This window comes from Podarcis liolepis, assembly GCF_965112155.1.
Source record: "Podarcis liolepis genome assembly, chromosome: 10".
NCBI classification, from domain to species: domain Eukaryota; kingdom Metazoa; phylum Chordata; class Lepidosauria; order Squamata; family Lacertidae; genus Podarcis; species Podarcis liolepis.
This window is the reverse complement of record NC_139562.1, coordinates 38405608-38423358: the sequence shown is the minus strand read 5'-3', so window position 1 is coordinate 38423358 and position 17751 is coordinate 38405608.

Here is a 17751-nt window from a genome sequence, read left to right as displayed (position 1 = left end):
AATTTGCCTTTTTCACGGCTGACAAACACTGGGTCTATGTTTATATCAAGATATCCACTACTACAACACTAAGGTCTGAGTAAGAAACTGAGAGAAACCAACATTTGCAGATTTATTTTACTCTCCTGCATAGTGCCCAAAATTAACCAGGTCCTTAAAGGCTGTTTTTAAAAGAACAACATAATCTCAGCACACATGCAATTCTTGTCTGAATTGGGCTAAAGTTTCAGAAGGCATTGCTTCCTCAGCTTAAATTTTAAAGAGATAGCAGAGTTAAGTTTTTTGTTTTTTAAAAACATATGTTAAGGGATTATCAGTGACAGTGAACTCCAATCTAGAAAACGCCTTTCTGAGCTGAGAATGGCATCACATGGGGTTGACTCATATTTGCTTCAAGGGAGTTGATTAACTTTTCAATAAAAATCTCAGTCGTGCAAGAAAGTAGGAATTACAATTTGAGCTATTTTTTTCTCCTAATAAATATAGTATTGGTAATATGCACTTCCTTACTCAAGAAGGATGGAGAGAAGCAGATAATACAAAGTAATAAATTAGCATAACAAAGACTGAAGCTGAAGGGGGGAATCAACTTATGAGAAATCTGACTGGGGGCAAAATAATACGGGATTCAAAATTGTAACATCAAATTCAAAATGCAACATTTCATCAGACATTTTTTATGCACTCGTTTCCTTTTCATATGCCAAAATATCATCCAAAGCAGAAAGTATATGCAAGTCATGCAATGATATCTCCCATACTTCATTGTGTACCTGTACTGGCATCAAATGGGAAAAACCGAAAGTGTATCATTCTGTTCCCTGCATGCAGAGGATAGTGTAAAGAAACTTCTAAATTGTAGCTATGGAACCATGTGGAGGCCCACACTAATCAGAAACCAAGGCTCTATGCCCATCCATTACACATGCAGCATTCCTGACCCACTCACCTGTCTAGAACCAGGAGTAAGCAGCACAGCTGGTGGGATTTTGGCCACTCACTGCTTTACATGGGGGGAACGATGCGATGACACTGGGAGCCAAACAAACTGGTTGCCGGAGAGACAAGGGAGTATGCTGGACTACCCAATCATTCCCTTACCTTAAAGAGAAGAAACCTGTGGCCTACCAGATGCTTTACAACTCCTCTCATTTTTGACCATTGGACATGCTGGCTAGGGCTCATGCAAATTGTAGTAGGGCCACTGTTTCTCCTTTCTCCTTTGAGAGCCAGTGTGGTGTAGTGGTTAAGAGCGGTAGTCTCGTAATCTGGGGAACCAGGTTCGCGTCTCCGCTCCTCCACATGCAGCTGCTGGGTGACCTTGGGCCAGTCACACTTCTTTGAAGTCTCTCAGCTCCACTCACCTCACAGAGTGTTTGTTGTGGGGGAGGAAGGGAAAGGAGATTGTTAGCCGCTTTGAGACTCCTTAAAGGGAGTGAAAGGTGGGATATCAAATCCAAACTCTTCTTCTTCTTCTTCTTTCATGCTGCACTTCATTCATCACACATCAATGGTAGCTTCCTGAAAGTGAAACTAAATACTTCCTTGGGCACCAGACCACTGGCCATTCATACTATAGTTGCCAACAATTTTGCATAAGCAAGATTCAGGGTGAACGAAGAGTCCCACACAAGGCAAAGCAGCCAAGGAACTGTGGCTGGCAACATAATGGGGGTAGCAGGAGGGGAGAAACACTAAAGTGGGATGTTGTCAAGCTGTCATCATCAATTTCTCATCTGCACTGGATGAAAATTTGCATGTTTTAGCCAAAAGTGAAAAGATTGTTGGCTGTCACTAGATTTCACTGACAAATTTAAGAGGATACTGCTCAGGGGAAACAGCAATAGGTTTAGAGGAATGAATTAGCTATGGCTGTAGAAGTGGTAGGTTGGTTTTCTGGGGGGGGGGGTTAGTGTTTCCAGAGTTGAACTAATCCCCAATCATCCATGAAGCTCACTTTATATCACTGCCCTATTTAAAGAGGGATTATTACTAAGTGTACAAATCTCAGTGTGTCTGCTCAGAAGTAAATCCCATTGAATCCAATGCCACTTACTCCCAGATGAGTTAGGTTAGTACTTCAGCTTTATTCACTAAAAAAAATCCATTGAGAAATAATTGTTTAAAAATCTGGAAGTCAGTTAGTGATGTGATATAATTTTAAAAGTTAATTACTCACTCATCTAGTGTTATTTCATTGCATTATTTTTTTTTAAAAAGCCAATAAATTAAAGTCATTCTAAAATCACAGAAGAGATCTGACATATTATCCACTCCTTGTTAGAAACTGGAGTTCAACCTATGGAGATGTCTCAGAGCAAAAGTGTCATTTTTAAAATGAATTTCATCATCATTATACTATATTTTTTTAAAAAAAACAAAAAAACCCTATGACAACCTTATCAAAGGGCCAATAAAAAATAAAATAGAGAATCGTTTCATTTTATTTTGATATAACATTTCAATATTGCCTTTCAACTATAAAAAGAGCCTCCCAGGCGTTTTGCCACAATAAAACATCAACACAATTAAACAGAGCATTCAAATGCAAAATTTAATCAACAAAACCTAGCAATATATCAGCAAAGGGCAGTAGAGAAGGGCCCAGTCTAACCAACAGGATCACAAAGGTGCAGTGGCCTGGGGTCACAGGAGGTCAAAGACCTGCTACTATTTTTGAGGCAGGGGCTCTATCTCCAGCCAAATCAGCATGAAAGGGGACATTCTTAGCCACTGATAAGCCTTCTCACACTTTGTATTGATTGATTCAGAGTGAAATAAGGAGAGTCCACCACTGAGGATTGGCTCTTAGGGTCACTCTGGTGAAGGTGCGTGGGAAGAACACGAAGATGTTATTTTTCTGTATGCTACAAAGCTAAGCATTTAGGGACACTGAAAACACAACGTGCTTCAGTTTCAAGAGAAGGGTGTGCAAGTTCTGTTACATACACGTGAACTTCAAGGAAAGCACAATCTAAGCCACTATGAAAGAAGATATATGGAGTACTCCAAATGTTGTATAAGATTATTGCATAATTTATTTAAGGTTGTATAAAGGTTAGATGGTGACAGGGCATGACATTGAGACCTGGCATTGAATTCATTTTTGTGTTGTGGTGGAATACAAAACAAGGTCATGGAAGCTGACTGCAATTCACAAGCAAATTCACGTGGGAAGTGACTATCCTTCAATTATCTTCAGCCCAAGCCATTTAGGTTTCTACAGGCAATAGAACTGGAAAGTGGAGTCAACTGGAAGACATGGAATAGGTATTTATTCTGTAGAAAGGGGAGGATACAAGTCAAGATTTGCTTTTAGATTGAATAGGTGCTCCCATGATTTTTTGTAATCTTGTGTATCTAGGGCATAGGCTGCATGGAGAATCATCTTTAAATAGCACTATTGTCTAGCAGACACAAAATAAAGTAATTTAACTCAGAGGACAAAATGAACTCCCATCCCCCTTTCAACAAATTCTCATGCAAAATTTCAGTTGACTAGCAATGTTATAATACATCCAATTAAAACTGACCTCAGCTCTTCTTCATAGTAAATTAAATATCTAGATAAAACTGAAGTTGCATGTGAGGATACTTGAAAATAAAAAAGGAACAACGAGAGATCACAAGACAATAAGAGAGTGGGATTCAAAAGCATCTGGAAGTGCAAATGAAGGAGAGGTTTAAATAAAAATGAAGAGGAAGCACACTGAGGTTCATCAAAGGGGGAAAAAGAGTGTTGAGAAAGCAACTGAAATTATTGTGATGAGTGAAACACCCACCTGCCCAATCTCAATTTGGAATTGAGCTCTGCTATCTGGGCTAAATGGTTAGGAAATAGTGTGGCTATTTCTGAGCCCAAGATAGACTTCTTTTCTGATCCTGTTATACTTCTGATGGTGTTGTTGGAAGCAAAAAGGGGTACCACTCCCCTCCATTTAGTCTCTTGCCCCCTAACTTCTTAAGTCTCCAATGTCTTAAGCCCAAAATAGCTAATAGGCTGCCTCTTTCACCACAGACAACTCTCAGTTGCAAGAGAGCCCCCTTGATAGCTCCACCACACTTGGAATTTTTGTAGTCCAGGGGAGTGCATTCTCTGGGTCAGTCTTATAGCTGTGGAAATCCCTCCCAGCAGTGGCAGACCTTGGGGTCACAAATTTCAATGGTGCCCTGTGTGTCGCCAAAATTCAGTGCCCCCCCCGCCTCTTGCCTTTCTTTCTACATCATAGTTGTGGTGCCCCCTGTAGCACCCACAAGGTTTCGCACCCAGTGTGACCAAACTGGTCATTCTCCACTAAATCTGCCTCTGGTATATGACACATTCACTATATAGATTTTGTCATATCTTAAATAAATATCTCTGTACCCTGGATGTTGACACCTGGTGCATATATACATAGCTACACATATAGAAGTAGAAATTCTACAAAACTGATTATCAGTGCGGCCAATGTCACTACATAAAAGTGAAGCCTGGTAAGAACCAAGTTTAACAGGAAGACAACACTGACTGTTAAGAGTGGGGGGGGGACAACTCCAGATAAGGCGCACGAGTGGCCCTGCACTTACAGCAAAAATCTTGGGTTGAATAAGTGTTTTCAAGGATTGTGGTTGGATGAAGAGATGGTGAGGTGTTGGGGTGGCAGAAGGTGGTTGACTAGAGAATAAACAGCCAAAATAATGTGTGTGTGTTTTTTCCCTATACGGTACACTAGGAATTCTCTCATATACTCTGACCACTAATGCATTTCTGATCAAAGTCTGACCAATTGGGAATCTGGTTTGATTCTCTGTATTGAACCCCAATTGGGAATTTTCTCCCACAATATATAGATATTGATATATCTTAGGACCCACCCTAACTGTGTGATTGTAAATTGTTTTAATTGGTTTTAAGATTGTATTTTCACATTGAAACTCCAGCGGGTGCAAAATGCCGCGGTGAGACTCCTTACAGGGTCCTCACTGCGAGATCACATTCATCCGGTACTATACCAGCTGCACTGGCTCCCGGTGGAGTACAGGATCAGGTTTAAGGTGCTGGTTTTAACCTTTAAAGCCCTATATGGCCTAGGACCCTCATACCTACAGGACAGCCTCTCCTGGTATGTCCCACAGAGGAACTTACAGTCTTCAAATAAAAACATCTTGAAGGTCTCAGGCCACAGAGAGGTTAGGCTGGCCTCAACCAGAGCCAGGGCTTTTTCGGCTGTGGCTCCAATCTGGTGGAATGCTCTGTCACAAGAGACTAGGGCCCTGCGGGACCTGACATCTTTCCGCAGGGCCTGCAAGACAGAGCTGTTCCACCAGGCCTTTGGCCAAGGCACAGCCTGACTCCCTCCTCTGGCAATCCTCGCAGAACTCTAGCCCAATTGGTTGCCATTGATCTGATTTGAATTAATTTTATAATGAAATGATTTTAGAATGTTGTATCATTTTATTGTTGTTAGCAGCTCTGAGCCCGGCTTTGGCTGGGGAGGGCAGGATATAAATAAAATTTTATTATTATTTTATTATTGTTGTAACCCATCCTAGGACCTGATAATGAAGGGTGGGTAAGAAATCCAAAAAATCAGCACCAGCATCATCCCTGTCAAAGCAGTGGGTTCTCCTCTACTTCCTTTACCTAGTTGTAGCAAGGTCAAAGGTGACAAATAGTTCACAGCAGATATTAACAAAATGATCACCAAATGGTGGGGATTTGTGTGGTGGCCTAGAGATAGCAGAGTGTTTGCAGAATGAGCCAAGCTAAATGTTGGTGAGGGTGCTCTCACTTCCACAAGACCTTGGATGCCATTCAATGACAAACAGTAGCTCTGCTGGTAGTCACCATCTCTTCCCATTTTCATTTTGATTCCTATGCTTCTTGTTCTTTACAGCATCTTCCACCCCTTTCCCTGGTTGGAAGTACTGTACATTTATTGCTAGGGATGGGAATAGTGTAGGGCTGATGCCGCCACAAAAGTACTCATAGCTCTTTAAAGCAGAAAGAAGCCATGTTTTCTCACTGTGCAATTCCTAGTGAGACAGGGCAGTTGGAGGCTGATTTCCAGGTGAAAGGTAGGTGAAACTTCTTTCAAGTTTCCAGCAACACGTCTCTTTGATCACTCTTGCAGACGGATTTGAGAGGAGCAGGCAGACAGATTCACAAATAGAAGAAAAACACATGCTTGAGATTGAACACACACATCCATCACACAAGCTATTCCATTTGAAAGGTACAGAACAGATGGGATGGGCAAGAAAGCCAATGATAGGAGAGGTTGTGAAAGTCTCTACTGCAGACATAGAGATAACAGAAAGATCCAGTATCTGTTAGGCCTAGTGGTTAGGCCTGTCTCCAGCCAGACAGGAGCCAGTCAACTGGAAAAGGTCCAAAGCAAGGCTGTAAAAATATTCTCCCTAGGCTAAAGAAACCTTCTGACATTTTGGCCTTAGGAGCTATTGTGCTTCAATACCTGTGGAAACCTCTAAGAAGACAGCATTCACAAAACAGAATTGATCAGAATTCATTTAAGATCTCTTCAATTTCAAGAGGCTGACATCTTCACCAACAGTTAGCAATGTCTTCTATACACCTGCTAAAGTGGTCCTCCTACACCAGCATGGGATGATGACTTGATGACAGTAAACCAGTGGCCTTGTCTAGCGTCAGCAGTCACTTACCACTGAAACAAGGAAGGTTAAACATGAAGCAGGCACCCTTGTGTCACTTCTAACACTTGGCCCTTTGGCCTCTTTCCACCTACTCTCCATCCATTTTATCTCTTACAGCACCAAGTGACAAAGGACCTTTCAAACCTCATAGCTAACCCAAAATTAAATTTTTGTGGCTGCAGAGGCAGGGAGGGAGAAGACAGCCTTGCCATGAAAGCTGCCACATATATTTAATGGAAGGAAAAGATACGATCCGCACATGCCTCACTGCCTATCACAATTACACTACCTTCCAGGTGGCAAAATTTGGCAGAAGGTGGGGAGGGACATCTTAGATGCCCAGCCATGAGAAGCTGCACTGGAATAGTCACAGATTGTGTACATATATGCTATACCCTAAAGAATTCCCTCCTTTGTTCCTGCTATTTTATTCACAATGCAAGAAAAGAACCAGATTATTAGTAGTAGCATTTATGAAAAACAGTTCTATAGCACTTCCCACACCAAATCTCAAGGCAGCATACATTATTAAGTGTATAATTATTTTTAAAATGCACATCAACACATTCAAATACAGGAAGCAAATGTTAACCATTAAATATGTTAGCATTTGCCTTAATATATTCCTAATTGTTCGGTAATATATTTCCATCACAAGTTGGCTCCATGACAGTACCTGTCAATGCGAGGGAAATATGCCAATTGTAAGATTGGGCATGGAAGGGGTCATCTTAATTTACCACGCGACCTACAAATAGGGCTTTGAAACTCTCCAATTAATGTTCTCTATTCTACCCAATTATGAATTGTGGACTGATTCATCAACGTGTTAATTTACAGAATCTGTGACCGTAAGAAGACTGCTTGGCAATTGGATAATTCAACCACTTAATGAGTTCAATACTTTTCATGGAAAACTGCTTCTTAACTCCCAAACTGGAAAGGTTGATGAGTCTATGATTCATATTGTTACTACACACTGCACTCGTTAGAGAAGTGGATATTAATTATATATAAACTTAAGTGGAGGGGGAGCAATGTGTGGGAGGAACAGGAGTTTATAGACAACTCGGCATTAATAAAGATTTAGAGCAGTGTTCTCTTCTGTATAAATCCACTGCTATTTTCTATTAATTAACATAATTGATAACAATTATAAAGATATCTGGCATTTTAATCATGCAAATACATCTTCCACTGTCAGAGCAGAAAATTAAAAACAGCCAGGAGTCTTTTATTTGCAGTACGAGCAGGAGAGGAAATTAAAACAGCACCAGTAATGAATGAGTGATATATTCACTTTAGAAGAAATCATAGATTAAGTTCATAAGGCTAAGGACAGGACACCAGGAAGCTTTGTAATGAACATAAGAGGTAAATGATGCTGCCACTCTAGGAATACTAGAATGAGTTGCAGGGGACAGGGGAGAGCATAGAGGCAATTCACATCATTCTGATGTCCTGAATACTTCTCATCACTTTTAAATATTACAGGATGATAAATCCAGCATTGAGAGATAAGCAGATTACCCTTATGCCAAATGTCTATTGCTGTCATATACTTCAGGGTACAGTAATGGTTTATTACAATGTAATTGGGGTGCTTCAGGAATTCTCTTCATCTGGGTTTATCCTAGGATTGCAGTCCTATGCCCACTTAGCTGGAAACTTAGATCAGAGCAGATATGCATAGGATGGTATGGTAAATTACCTAGTGCCTTGAGGGCCACTGTGGTGCAGTGGTTAGAGTGTTGGACTAGGACCTGGGAGACCAGCATTCAAATCTCCACTCAGCCTTAAAGCTCACAGGATGACTTGGACTCACATGGTTGTTAGGTTTAATGAAGAGCAGCGGAACCATGCTGATCACCACCTTGTGCTTCTTGAAGAAAAAGGTTGGATATGAATGCAGTAAAATAAAATAAAAACAAAGACCTGGGGGCAGAGGGTGGCAGTGTGTGTGTGTGTGTGTGTGTGTGTGTGTGTGTGTGTAAATACAGAAGTAAAGATTAAACAAGCAATTTAAGACCTGCAGACAGGATGAAATAAATCCAAGGGATGAGATGGGGGCCATTGATAGTTCCAGTGAAGTATTAAATCTGCAGAAGGCTGAAATGAAGCAGTTTGGGCCCTGTACACGAGAACTGAGCCAGTGAATGCTGTTTTCAGAAGTTAACAAGCAGGTGCTTGGGCGAAAGTTACTTAAGGGACGTGAGGGTATGGGGATAAGACAGCGGCTGCGGCAGTCATAAAAGGAATGATAAAGTTCTTAAGGGGAAACAGTTGATCAAAGGAAGCACCTGGGCTGTCAGATAAACCACTGATGAGGTGCTAAACAAACAGTTCAGTTGGTTAAAGGAGCTGTAAAATGCGAAGGAGCCTTGTTCCTATGCAACCACATGGAGAGGGCACAAAGCTCCCAAAGTAAACGGATGGACTAAATAACCCAGTATCTCTTCCACATCAAATGCAGAGCCCCCAAGAGTTCTGTAAGCATACTCTAACACTATAAAGCTTTCTTAAGGATCTCCAGTATTTCCCTTTCATCACACTGTAGGGATTTGACAAGCCATCGATTAGACCAGCTACAAACTACAGACTTTACTTATGATTTCCCCGTGGTTAACTTAAGATAGAAATTATCTATCCAGGCTAAAAACAAAAACAAAAACTTCAACTCTTGGCATGGTGCAAATTGCTACTGGAATGGCCGTAGGCAAAGATGGGCCAATATATTTTGATGTTTGAGGTGGAACAGCAAATAGTGCACACACACATATACACACAAGGCAATTAGTGCCCGTGATCATGCACAGAGTTGGTTTTGAAGGATCTTTTCATTCCAGATCAGTTGGTAGAGGAAACACCATCCACATTACTGTCCTCCCTGCCTATGCCTCCTCTTCCTACAGGACAGGGGTGAGGAACCTCATACCCATGGGCTGAATGCAGTACCAAGACCTCTTTATTTGACCCTCAGGACTCTTGGTAGATCATTGCCAGGTTACAGTATTCACTGACCCTGCTCCACACCTCCTGAAGTGCTTTTGCCTGGCTGGAATGTGCCCTCAAACTATGATACTATTGCTAAAATGGAGAATGGAGAGGTCTGTGCATGTAGTGGAACTCCTAAACTTTTGCGTGGTTGAAATACAGTACAGCCTATGCACGATCTATTGCTCCACCCACACTTGGCATGGGACTTACTTCTGAATAAAGCTGCTTAGAGTCAGGGTGAAAGTGACTGACGAAATGTTCTGGAGGAGAACTTCTGCCTGTTTCCGAAAGGGACTCATCTCCCCTTCCTCCCCAGCTTCCATTCATTATTAGGAGAAGTTAAATTCAGTCTCAGAAGAGCCCCACAGATGTGCACTAGAACACTTTGTGCATAACTAAAGAGCTACATACAAATAGTTTAGTTTAATAAATAATGTCCAGCAAATTTATCCAAAAAAGGCTCCTGCATAATTTAAGCTTGCTTGAGGGAAGGTTGAGTTTGTGCGCTGGCAATGCGCATTCTTGTTTTTCCCAGACTCCTTACATCACAGTGTGAACCGCAAAATGAAATATGACATGTGTTAATGTTGCATGCTTGTCTATTTAAACTCTCTTGCTCCTGAAATGTAGAACTTGGCATTAAACCTGCCTCTTTTTGTGAGTAGAAAAGCCCCTTTTGGTGTAGTGGGATCTCCAGAATCTCTTCACTATATATAATGTATCAAAATGAACCTGCTCTGATCGATATTTTGTTTTTTCCTGCCTGCAAGTGTCCCTGCACTGGCAAAACAACAACAACAACCTGATACTTTATTTCACACTGTGATAGGGAGAGAAGAGAATCTAGTGAATCATGAACTAACTCTGAGGAATTGCATCAGTTTCACTTCACTTCATTATTTTATTTTTGTTAATTAATAGCACATACTACCCACTCTTCACCAGTTGGTGCTGCCAGGGTGGGTTACACACATAACACACCATTCATAAAAAAGTCCAAGAGATAAAGCCGCAGTTAATATTTATTTATTTATTTATTATTTCAGTTTATTGAATTTATATAGGACCCTTCATCCAAGGATCACAGGGCAGCTTCCAGTATTAAAAACACAGAATTACATGACACAATAGCAAACCAGATAATATCCTCCCACAATTTAAAAGGCCATAGCTTGTTTAACTAGAATCGTAGTGCTTGCAAGAGATATTGGAGCCCTTCTAGCACAATCACCTCCCCCCAGTGCAGGATCTGCACCACAGAATCACAACCTCCCTTCCGTTTTCTATTCTATGTTTATCACCATGGCTGTTCCATGTTTAATACTATCCACAGTTCACATTAAAAGTTGCTTAGGTTAATTTTTTTTATTTAAAAAATAATACATATAGACTGTAAAAGTTAAAACCATGAATTGTGAATTAGGAATGACTTCCCATGATTCAGCCACTTGTCATGCAGTCCTAGGCACGCCTACTCAGAAGTAAAAACCCATTGACTCCACTTGGACTTACTCCCAGGTCAGCGCCCCTTACACCCATATGAATATTGAACTGTTATAAACTAGAGCTGAAATCCTGTTAAGGTTTTTTTAAAAAAATAAATAAATAAATAGACATATGAAGCCCACAGAATGTTCTATAGTCAATTTCTGTCTCATTGATTCCATTTTGCAAAAAGAGGTATAAGGAGCTTAACCCTGCAGTACTGACCTTAATAATAATAATAATAATAAATTTTATTTATATCCCGCCCTCCCCAGCCGAAGCCGGGCTCAGGGCGGCTAACAACGCCCTGACCTTAACTGAACAAAGCATGCATTCCAGCTGTTTGCCAAGTACCCTGAAAAGCATAGCTGTAATTTAAACAGAGCAGCACTCATAAAGATGGAGAAATACCTTCTTGCTAGAGCAAGGACAACTATCATGTTGCTTCCAGTTTTATTTTGGCAGTGTTTTTGAAGCACCCGCATTCCACATTGGTTTCTATTCTTTGCATAATGCATAGAAACCTCAAACTATAGCAGCCATGGTGCTAGTGGTCAATAACCAACTTGGATGATTTGAAAAGTGGATAAGAGAAATTTTTTTGGGGGGGAGGAGGCTATCAGAGGGTACTGGTCATGATGGATGTGCTCTCCCTCCATTGCCCAGAGTCCCTGAAAACTAATTGTGGGAGTCTCAGGTGAGGAGAGTGCTGTTGTGTTTAGGTAATTCTTGCTGATGCCCCGTAAGCAGCTGGTTGGTATTGCAATAATAGGATACAGTGGTACCTCGCAAGACGAATGCCTCGGAAGACGAAAAACGCGCAAGACGAAAGAGTTTTTCGTTTTTTGAGTTGCTTCGCAAGACGAATTTCCCTATGGGCTTGCTTCGCAAGATGAAAACGTCTTGCAAGTTTGTTTCCTTTTTCTTAAAACCGCTTGAAGAGGTGCAGTTGCGACTTGACCGTGCTTCGCAAGACGAAAAATTCGCAAGACAAAAAAACTCGTAGAACGAATTACTTTCGTCTTGCGAGGCACCAGTGTAGTGTCTAGATGGGTCTTTGGCCTAATCCAGCATGGCTCTTATGTTTTCACATAGGAAAAAGGCTTCGACTGTGAGTATCACCAGTTCCCTGAATTAAATCAACTGAAACAGCAGCAAAATGGCCACATTAAGAGCCCCAAATTAGTAACTCCCCGGTTGCATTACTATTGATGAGAGATTATCAATACAACTCTCTTAACCTAACATACTGTATTTACTGCATGGCTGCTAAACTCTTTTTTGTTGTGTGGCGGGGGTTCTCTTCGATGAAATATTTCTGCTTGCATCGGCTGAGATAATTACAAAGACAGCTTCTAAATTGCTTTTGTCATCCTGCCAGCAACAGATTTGTACTTAAATGGTACACTTTACTACTGTACAGGCTTATTATACCAGAGAAGCTAACGAGAATATATTTGATTCTTTCTTTCTCTCTCTCTTTCCCTTTTGGGGAAAAGCAATTTATTCCCCAAATGGGCAGGGAATACATCCTCATGAGACTATAATCATGCTATTTTCATTTTTTTCTTCTTTTAAAAAGAAATATTGATAACATCATTACTGTTACTTTATGGATTCTTGGTTACATGTATCAGTTTAAATCCATTGACACTTTGTTCTCCTGTCTTTTGAAGTATTTTTCTAACTATTCCAGGACCCAGTTATTTTGTGAGTCAAGGAACTGAACCCGCGTGGTGGTAAATAAGAGACAAGGACGCAAAAATTTTAGGTTAATGGGCTGAAAAAGGCCACAACTTTTATTGGTTACAGCATGTGAGTGGTATTGGCTTAGGCATTGGATCAAACAATCTATACATGACTCCACCCTGCTCAGCGGGGAGTCATTCGAGGGTTAACAGCCAGTGGGAGGAGCTTGTTGATGCAAATACAACTGGAAGCTTCCCCTGATGTCACCGGGGGTCGTGCCATGGCCCTAGCCACCAACAGGACAGGATCCATGACCGCCGGATTCCTTTAACGGAATACCCTACAAGGGGTGGGGTAGGTGATGGCCAAACCCCACCCACCAATGCACAACACATATTCCAATGCCTAACCGCCACACGAGCCAAAGAGGCTCATCACCAAATACCCTCACAGCTGCAACCAATTCCTGATACCACCTATGATGTCTGATAACCACCATCAGATAAGTGAATGCCATCATCTCTGAACAGGGATATCACGCTGAACCTGATGTCAGCATGCTTGATCACCTGACTATTCATAAAACACATATTGCAGGCCATCAACCTGGGAGAGAACATTTGTACCTTGTTTTAAACTAAGTATGTGTTATGATGGACAGACATTGCCTGAATATCATAAAGTTGGACCAACAATATATTTTGCATGCAACCCCAATCTCTGAGTGGTGCAAAACTCCGGGGGGTCCCAGGAGTTTACCCAGAGTTTGGAGTCAGGGACAGCAGAGACCGTGATGTCTTTATGACAAATAGTTTATTTACACATATGTATAACCTGAGCCTTTGATGGAGGGGACTCACAGCATTAACACCCCAGAAGGTTTTGCCTCTCTCATAGCCACAGGCTTGGATTCCAGCCCAAACCAAGCATGTCTCTCCCTCTATCTCTCTGCCTGCTTCTAGTCCAGCTCTTAGACACTCAACTCTGGTTTTGTCTTTCTCACTACTGGCCAGGTGAGGGCCGGGAGCCACCCATTGTTCTCTGGCACAAAGCCACTTCCTCTATGACCTATACTTAGGGGCCATTAACACATCAAGAAGCTGACCTGGCCTGGCTGAATCCTTGCTGGGTCCAGGAATTAAATGGGATTCAAGCATACAGCCTACCCTGTTTGAAAGAATCCTCTTTTTTGATGGCCTGTACCAAGTCCAGTTTAAACATAAAGGAGCACAAAATGAGAGAGCAACTGGAGTCTTGATGTTGCTCATCAGTGCTTACCACCTGGACAGCTGACCAAGCAGGCAGACAGGCCATCTGGTTACAGTATTCCCCACTGCAGTTTTTCTATTTAAATGATAGTAATTATGGCTAAATTAGCATCCATGCAGCTAAATTAGCATAAACAAATCTTTGTGCTTTTTGTCCTCTTTTCTAGTGACTTATTTCCTAGACCGCTAGTAGTCTAAGTAGAGGTGGCTCCCATACTTGAATAGCTTTTAAAAGAGAATTAGACAAAATCATGGAGAATAAAGCTATTGGTGGCTATTAGCCCGTTGCTGGGTATTTTTCATTTCCAAGCCATCAGGCTACTGGAAACTGTGCCCAGTACCACTGAAGATATTGCAGGGGAAATACAATGGTACCTCGGGTTACAGGTGCTTCAGGTTACAGATGCTTCAGGTTACAGACTCCGCTAACCCAGAAATAGTACCTCGGGTTAAGAACTTTGCTTCAGGATGAGAACAGAAATCAAGCAGCGGCAACAGGAGGCCCCATTAGCTAAAGTGGTACCTCAAGTTAAGAACAGTTTCAGGTTAAGAACAGACCTCCAGAACGAATTAAGTTCTTAACCCGAGGTACCACAGTATATTCAAAATTGCTCCTATTAAATAGTTTGTCTTCCCATCAAATTCTAGAAGGCATAGATTACTTAGCTACTTCTTAACAACACACACGTACTCTTGATCAAGCACTCAAACTCCAATATGGATGGAGCCAAGAGTGCATATTCTCACAAAGTGAACGGGCCTTGTTAATTGGCTCATAGAAGATCAAAACAGCAGCACTTACTTTTGGTTTAGAAGTGGCCCCGAGTTATTTTCTTTGCAGTTTTGTTGTAAGAATGCAGCAAGAACATGCTGGATTAGGCCAAAGGGTGACAATTTCAGAACTACAGCATGTTTGGTATTATTTGGCCAGCATGGTCTAATCCTTTGGGGTCATGCAGCTGCTGTTTGGTGCAGAAAGAAGAGTGCTTTCAACATTTTAAGGCTCTAATGACTGCTTACAATGTTTCAGGTTTTTTGCAAAGATATTTAGTTTTTGGGTTTTTTTCAAAAAAAAAATAATCTCATTCTTCACACCTAGTCAACCCTGACAAGGCTACTGCTAAGTAGATAGAAATTTATCCAAGTGGATCGCTGTACCTTGTTAATCAGGATAGAAGTGTAAAAAAGCTATACATGCAGCACATCAAGGCATTTTTCCCTATAGCCCTTTGAATTCAATTGCTGTGACCCGAGCAGGTCAACTTGTATAAAGATGGGATAAAAGAATCCACAACATAAAGCATTAAGGGAAGGGAAGTACAAGTATAGATTTCATTCCTTCTGCTTATTTGAAATGGGGAATGTGGCATGAAAATAATTTCCCAGTTTTACTCTGTATACCTGTGTTCCTCTCATCAGAGTACAATAACATTTAATCTATGCTTTCACGTCTTTAAATAACAAGGTGTCAAGAGCCATATTGAGACTGTTGTAGCACCTTTGAGACTTAATATTTTTAGTTTGCCCAGGAGGTCAAAGGCAAACCTATTTTCATCAGATGCTGGCTGATGGAATGGCATGCATGGATTTAGTTTCCCTAGACATAAACCAAGTTAAGAAAAGGTAATGAAAGAGGTAAATGGCAATAGAGCACAGTTTCATTTTAAGCAGTTTTTGTTTTACTGATTCTTCTTCTCCCAACGGTTTTGTCTACCTTTGGTTCCTCCCTAATGCCTGAGAATTGGTTGCTCACAAAAATTTCATCAACAAGGGGAAGACGTACTGAAAGAGAGAATATCACGAATAATGCAGAACAGATATTTTGGAGGGGACAGCAGTTAAAACTTGTAGAGTTTGAAGACCCCCCCCTCTCTCTCTCTCTCACACACACACACACGGCAGATTTAGGGCAGTGTGAGTGGTGCAGTTGCACTCGGTGCACAGCCAAGGAGGTTGCCTTCTCAAAGCTTGGTAAGTGCTTGATCAACTTTGGGAAGGAGACGTGCAGCCCTGGCAGAGTTCTTGAGCCCTCCCACCTGCTTCCCAAAGTCCAGTAATTACTTGCCCAGCTTTGGGACGGAGGCAGAGGGACTCTAGGATCCTGTCAGAGCCTCACACCTTCTTCCCAAAGCCTGGGCTTAAGCCGGCACTGTGAGGGCATCAAATATTGGCCTCACACAGGGTAGCATATTACCAAGGTCCGGCTGTGAGCACACATATATTCTAGGGCTCTCACACATAATTCACCCTCATGCCTCAAATCAATGTTATGTGGTGAGCCTGAGAAGCTCCAGAGGGCAGGGTATTCAGAATTACCTCATGAAAAGCTTAGATTAGATCCAGGGCTGCCATTTTGATATTCATCTGCAGACCATAGGAATAGTGCAAATTTAGGCTATTGAATTCTGTCCAACAAGTGTGAGAGATGGCCAACAACTTGGATGACATAGATGAATAGACAAATTTATGGAGAATAAGGCTATTGAGGGCTAATAGCCACAATGGCTATCCATGTTCTGCCTCCACTGTTGAAGGCTGCAAAGCTCTGAATACCAGTTGCTGTAAATCACAAATGAGGAGTAATGTTACAGATTTCCTCTAGGTATCTAATTGGCCACTCTTAGAATACAATACTGGCCTGGCTGGGATTTTGCTCTGATCCAGCAGGCTCTTCTTACATTCTTATGACAAAACTGTAGAGAAAAGTACTTGGGACAAGTGTTAGCATGCTTGTTTTCATCTTCTGTGGGCCAATTAATAAAGGTCATTCAGTTTATGAGAATATGGGTTCTTGATCATGTAAGCCTCGTGTGAGAGCCACAAACTCCTCATTTACATAGTTAGTAGATTGCTAGGAACACACCAATCTAGGCCATTTTGCTCCTCCCCACTAGTGTGTGGGGAAAACAAATGGCAATGGCTGATTTGGTATTATGTCCAAACCAAGAATCATGGTTTGTTTTGCTTCAAACAAACCACAGTCTGTAGACAGAGTTTGTTGTTTGAGTGAAACAAACCACAGCCCTTGATATAGGTATAACTCTAAGCCAGGGAGTGTGGTTTGTTACTCCCATGTGCTAGCAGAGAGGAGCAAAGTGGTCCAGAGCAAGGATTAATTATGGTTTACTGAGGAGCTGGAACTGGATCAGTGCAGGAGACAGTGGTTTGAAAAAATGTTTATGGACCTAAAGAGAAGAGCTGAAAATTTTGAGCTCAAAAGACTCATCTTTGCACACTAGTTATTGTAAATTATTTCAGAAAGCATGCTATTATGCTGCATCTTACAGTCATATTATGTTTGAGTGGCAAGTAGCACATCCAGGAACTGTATAATTCAGTTTCCATACCTATACATGTTCTTGCTTCACATTCCAGCAAAATGGGAGAAAGAAACATTTGTCTTCCAGGAGTACACATATGAGCTTTCCCTAATATGTCTCCTGGAAGATACAGGAAATGTGCTTTATTTGTTAGGAAGTTTATCACAATCTTGTTAACGTGGAAGAAATGGACCATGATGCAAAAAGTTGCAGGTAATGGACATCTTTCAAAACAACCGACGCTGAAAAAGAAAATGACAAACATACAGCCTGATCCCATTTAGGCTGGCACCCAATTTCTGTTTTATGCATTTTAAAATGTTCTCCACTTCCAG